This window comes from Triticum dicoccoides, chromosome 1A (genome assembly GCF_002162155.2).
Source record: "Triticum dicoccoides isolate Atlit2015 ecotype Zavitan chromosome 1A, WEW_v2.0, whole genome shotgun sequence".
Lineage (NCBI taxonomy): Eukaryota > Viridiplantae > Streptophyta > Magnoliopsida > Poales > Poaceae > Triticum > Triticum dicoccoides.
In genome coordinates this window covers 115,149,685-115,155,409 of record NC_041380.1, presented here as the reverse complement: position 1 = coordinate 115,155,409, position 5,725 = coordinate 115,149,685, and the positions used below count along the sequence as shown (strand labels likewise).

The 5,725-nt window shown below is 45.2% G+C and overlaps 1 long non-coding RNA gene across 3 annotated transcripts in view; it reads left to right on the top strand.

The window, feature by feature from the left end:
• Window positions 1-2,403: 2,403 nt before the first annotated feature.
• Window positions 2,404-5,725, top strand: part of LOC119365842 — a 12,644-nt gene continuing 9,322 nt past the window's right edge. For all 3 annotated transcript variants that reach the window (XR_005175786.1, XR_005175789.1, XR_005175776.1), the window contains exon 1: window positions 2,404-4,666. This is a non-coding gene — a long non-coding RNA (uncharacterized LOC119365842). The remainder of the gene's footprint in view (window positions 4,667-5,725) is intronic.

The following is a 5,725-nucleotide window of genomic DNA, read 5'->3' as shown; positions in this document are numbered from 1 at the left end:
AGGGGTAACTTAACAAGTTTCATCCTGATTACAGACATATTCCAAAATATTACAAACTTTTCTTTAGCACTAGCTTTCCGGAGGTTGCAGCACTTGCTTTCCTCAGGCATTGGTGTTGCTGTTGCCCTTGGAGCTCTCCTCATTGTCCTTTGCTCCTTTCTTCCTCTCCATCCCACAAACCAAGTCATCCTCAACTGAGATACCGTCTAAGGGTGAACATGCCTCTACTACAAGTGCTCTCCTGAGCAAAAAGAAGAGGAAGGAAAGAATACCTCTGATGGAAACAAAGGTAAGAAGGAGCATAAGGCTCCAAGATATCAATAAAGGTTTCAAAAAGAAAACCTGTGTAAACAAGAATAGCATGGCTTGTAATTGTGATCCTTCTCCTATTGCTGGCAAAATAGTTAAATCTCTCCACATCCTTTTGCAAGGTGGATGCCAAAATTGGTTACAGACACTGTGAAATAAAACATGGATTGCTCGCCGCTTTAGTGTACTACTCCTTTCATATTCTCAAAAGTCTTTTAACATGTCTAGCCAGTTCAAGTAAGCCGCGGCCTGAAAACAAATACGGCCTTTTGTGACGCTCCAAATCAAACGGCTGGGCGCATACGGCCTTTCGTCCAGTGAGACGAGACAAGAAAAACGCGGGCCAATCTATCTCCACGGGCAGGGCTCTCTTACACTCAGGGCCATCAAACCGTTCCGTCATCTCCTCCAGTACGCGCCCAGTTTCGATATTGACCAGATATGACGAGCTCCAGTTTTGATCGGCGAGGAGCACCGTGCCACTCTTCTCCCCAAAGCAAATGCAATCTACTACTCCGTCAGCCTTGGGTGGTTCTATCTCGATCAAGTGCGTGCAGAGCCAGGAGGAGGCCGTGCCGCTGTCTTGACGTGTCCATATTTCCATCCACAGACCTTGAACATGCAGGCGAAGAAACAAGAGCGATCCGTCGGCGCCAACGCGGAGTTGACGTGCGTGGTAGGGGGCCAAGAAGAAGCGTGTTGCAACGGGGAAAGGGAGCTTGGCTAGAGAGGCCTCACCGATCTCGGCATCCACCGCAAAGTCGTAGACGTCCGAAAAGTCCCAGCAGAGCCAGTGCGCTGCGCCCCTTTGCACGGCGGCGTCGTTCTGCATCAGCAGGTAAGCCGTGCGCCTCTCCGGCAAACAACGGTCCAGGCAAGCGGTGGGCGCGCTCCAGCTCGGTTCGTCAGACGAGAAGGTGTAGAGATGGTAGTGCCGTCCATCCGGGCTGGCGCCGATGAGCAGCACTCGGAATAAGACGGAAAAGCCCGGCAATGGCGGCCGGGTGGAGCAAAAGTCGGCCCCTGTTAGGACGCCAAAGCCGTCCAGCCTATCGTTGTTGTCGCATGACTTGTACTCCAGTGGGGGAAGCGCCTCACACGTGCCGGCCAGCAGGTTACACATGGCAAGGTGGACGACGGTCGGGCGCGAGGCGTGATGAGTCGGGACGAAGCGCACGAGGAGGAGACCGCCGTGCGAGGCAAGCGGTGTCACACGGTCGAAGAGGGTGCCGGCTTGGGGGAGCAAGGAGCCGAGGGATCGACGGCCACGGCCGAACACCGGTTGCGGTCCTGGAACTGGAACGAAGGTTTGGGCGGCGGCTGGTCCCATGGGGAGCCCCATGATTCCCTGATGGATGTGGCATTTGTTGGCGAGGAACCCGACGAGGGAGGACGGATGGCGTGAGTTGGCCGGCCATCGGCGGCGGAGGAAGGAGGAGTCGGCTATGAGGCACCTCCACAGCTTGCACGTCGCCGCGCAACGGAAGAGTGAAGCCTCCTCAGCCAGGCGTACAAGGATCTCCAGGATGACATCGTCTGGGAGCGTGGCCGCTGGCGCTTCCATATTCTTCACCAGGTTCACGTGATCTACGGCGATTGGAGTCTCCGTTCCTAGGGGCACAGCCCCGCCGCCGCCGCCGATCTGGTCGAAGTGCTTCTCTCCGAAGGAAGCTCACGCACGCACACACACGCTATTTATTTTAGATCAGGACGTGGAATACTTGCAACCGATAGCCTCTCTATGCAGATTACTACTAGTAGTAGATTTTACGGTACTGCTAAAAATCAGTCGAGCCGTCCGATCTTAAGCATCTCGTAGATTCGCGCTGGGGGCGTTTTTGTTCCTATTTCGGCCTGTCTAAGGCGTGGACTGGCCCACTTTGTTTTTTCCCGTCGAACCGATGATCCCATATGCGCGAGCACTGCTGATGGGCTGGGGCTGGGCTGTGTTTTCAATGCGGGTTGTTGTTTTTTTTTTGTTTTTTTCTCTGTCTTGTTGTTTGGGCCGCATTAAAGTGAAGAAGGGGAAGCGGCCACCCGTGATAATTAAGAAGAGGGTAACGAGCAGTCAGGTTTCATTCCACTTTGTCTCTCTCTATTCCCTCAGTCTCAAATCGGAAGAACTCATTTAAAAAAAATCGGAAGAACTCCGCAGGGGGAGAAGAGAGGCCGAGCTCGAAGATTGGCGTGCTACTGCACGCCCAAAGAGAGAGGGATGGCCGGCGTTGCTGATGGAGCGAGTTTCCCCCCTACCATTCTTGTCCATCTTTTTTTTGTTTGTCTTGTTCTTGTTCGTGGTACACCGTAGATCTGAAGAGATTAGGTTTGTTTTTTGTGTGGGTCAAGCGAAGATAAATAGCTTCAACTCTATAATCGACTCCAGGATTTTTTTAGTTATTTTTTTGTGTCATTATTGTTCAAGCAATCAATAGATTGGAGGTGTTTTTTCTGTGGTTCATGCGGATGTAAGGTTTGGGATAGTTTTTCTAGTGCATCAAGGGTGGCCAGAGTGAGCGGCTGCTTTTGTTTTTTTGTTAGGTGATGTAGATGTAACGCCAAGTAAACTGCACTCTTTACTGTTTAATTTCAGTTGGTTCAGTTAGTTTAGTTCTTTTTGATTCTTTTTCTGAAATTCATGTCTGCTACGCTGTAGGAGTTCGTCACTGTGCCCATGTATCCAGTAGAGTAGATGGCATCTTGTATGTCCATATTCCCCCCTAATGCCTGTTCTTTTTTTGTTTTGTATCAAATATGTGATTAGTAGTTTCAAGCAGAGAATCACCCCATAGTTTAGACCTTATTTTCTTAGGTTTGATTCTTTTGTGCATTGATGCACAATAGTCTCTCGCTCTCGCGTGTCTATCGACAATATCGGTGTGGTGGATTTTTGATGATGAAACCGGATTCTTTGCTTGTAGCTAGATTCACTTACCTCGATAAATAAAGCCCCGTTTTTATGTGTCATCTTTTTTGTCATTCGGATATTTTGCTGCGTCTTTTGAGGTTCTTTCCAGTAAAGATTATTTTACAACCAGTAGCACTAAATTTCTTAGTAGGCCAATAGACTGAGATGAAGTGTGTTTCTCTGCTGGATTGTACTGGAAGTAGTTTTTTATCAACATGTTTTTTCTATGCTTGTAGGTGCATATAGAGAAAATTTTACACCGCTCCGTACATCCTCTGTACAGAGAGTATAGTGCACTTTTTTTACACCCTCTGTTCATGAGTAGGTGACAAGAGAGATGTGTGTTTAGGATTTTTTGCGAAGTTGAACATTCCTTTTTGTTTTTTAGTATATAAACCTCTGCTAGTTATCCTTTTCTTTGGACACTTTTTTTCTTCTTGTTTTTTATCTGGTGAGTGCTATCACTTATACTGTTCTTAACTGGGATATTTTTGGTGTCTCAAGAAGTGCTTCTCTCATATCCCCTCATACACATTACTGAAACCATTAGTAGGAGTGATTCAATCGCTTGTTTTGTTTTATTCTAGTCGAGAGGAGTAGGTCGAAGAATATGACTATTGCTGAAACATTACTTTCGCGAAATCAGTTCCATGTTTTTTGAGGATTATCTCTGAACTCAAATCCCCTCATATGTATTACTGGACCATCACTAGGAGTTGTATAGCCTTTCTGTTTGTTTTACTTAGGTTTTTTGCTGAAATCTTTTCTCTCGAAACAAGAGAGATATTTTATTACTGCATGTATTAGCAGTAGTGTGGTATGTTTTTTTTTTATTTCTCATAATCCCTATCTAATCTGCAGCATGTTTTTTTCTGAAATCTTTTCTTTTTGTAAACAGGAGATATTACTGCTGAAATCTATCACTAGGGAGTGGGTTGTTTATTTTTTATTTTTTTTGCTTTGACACTTTTTTTAATTCAGAAGCATGTTCAAATCTATCTTTTTTTGCGTAATCAAAAAGAGAATGATTTAATGAAAGTAAGTTTCTAGCAGCAGCATGTTTTATTTTTTTCGCCCTAAAAACCATATGAAATTAGTGCATTGTTAATTTTTTTCTTTTGTATATGAATTAATATGGTCTTTTGATAGATTCATCGTCTTTTTTATCTCCACATCGCAAATGTATATATGTTTCTTTTTTTCATCAGCGGCGACGCCAATGATATATTATCGTTATGTCGAAATCCTTTTTCTTCGGAAGCATACAAGTTTTTTTTGCACTAAAAATAATTTAGCTGAATATGTATGCGTATCAGTAGCACATATTTATGTTTTTGGCCTTATTTTTATGTGCATAGGAGATGGTTTTCAGAGTTTGTCTGAGCCCTTGCTACCGTGAGAGCAACAAGCGGCATCAACATGTATGTCTAGAAGGAGTTCAAAAATACAGGAGTAACTCCACAGCCTTTATATTTTTTTGTTTTTTTTTATTGTCTGATCCTTATTTTTATAGGTTATACTTATTATCAAATAATATATTTATTGAAGGCTTATTTTTCATTGTCTGATCCTGGAGTTTTCGAAATAGAGGGGAGCCCATAGTTTAACGAGTTGTTTACACTGAATCATTGTTTTTTTATCAAGCGTGCCAAGCTCTTATGATATGGTTGGTTCATTTTTTAGGAGTTCAGTGTATCTTTTTTGTAGCCATTTTTTTCCTTACCCATGTATAATGTACAATGTGAGGGCATAGACTTTTTGTAGAATTTTTTTGGTATGATGTTCGTGTTCAACTTGTTGATGCCGCCTGTTAATGTACAATGTTTGTTTTTTAAGAGTTCAGTTGCATGTCCCATACTAGGTATGCAACCACACGTCTTCTACAATGGTCGCAACTTGGGGGACCTTTGTTTTGTTGGAGGTGGCGGTGTCGAGAGAGAGGGGCCCAGTTGCATGCCCCCACACTAGACATGCAACTGCATGTCTTCGAGCACGGTCGCAACTGCATGTCTTATAACTTGGTTGCAACTCTGACTTTGCCAGTTTCATGTCCCACAATGGGCACGCGGCTGCATGTCTGCTTACTTGGTCGCAACTAGGGACCTTTGTTTTGTTGGAGGGAGCGGGGTTGAGAGAGATGGCCCCAGTTGCATGTCCCATACTAGGCATGCAACTGCATGTCTTTTAACTTGGTCGCAACTAGGGGCCCTTTGTTTTGTCGTATGGGGCCGCATCGAGAGAGATGGGTCCAGTTGCATGTCCCGCACTAGGCGTATAACTCCATGTCTTCTAACTTGGTCACAACTTGGGGGAACCTTTTCTTTGTCGAAGGGGCCTACGTCGAGAGAGAGGAGCCCAGTTGCATGCCCCACACTAGACACGCAACTGCATGTCTTCGAGCATGGTCGCAACTTCATGTCTTATAACTTGGTTGCAACACGACTTTTGCCAGTTCTCATGTCCCACAATGGGCACGCAATTGCATGTCTTCTAACTTCATCACAACTGGGG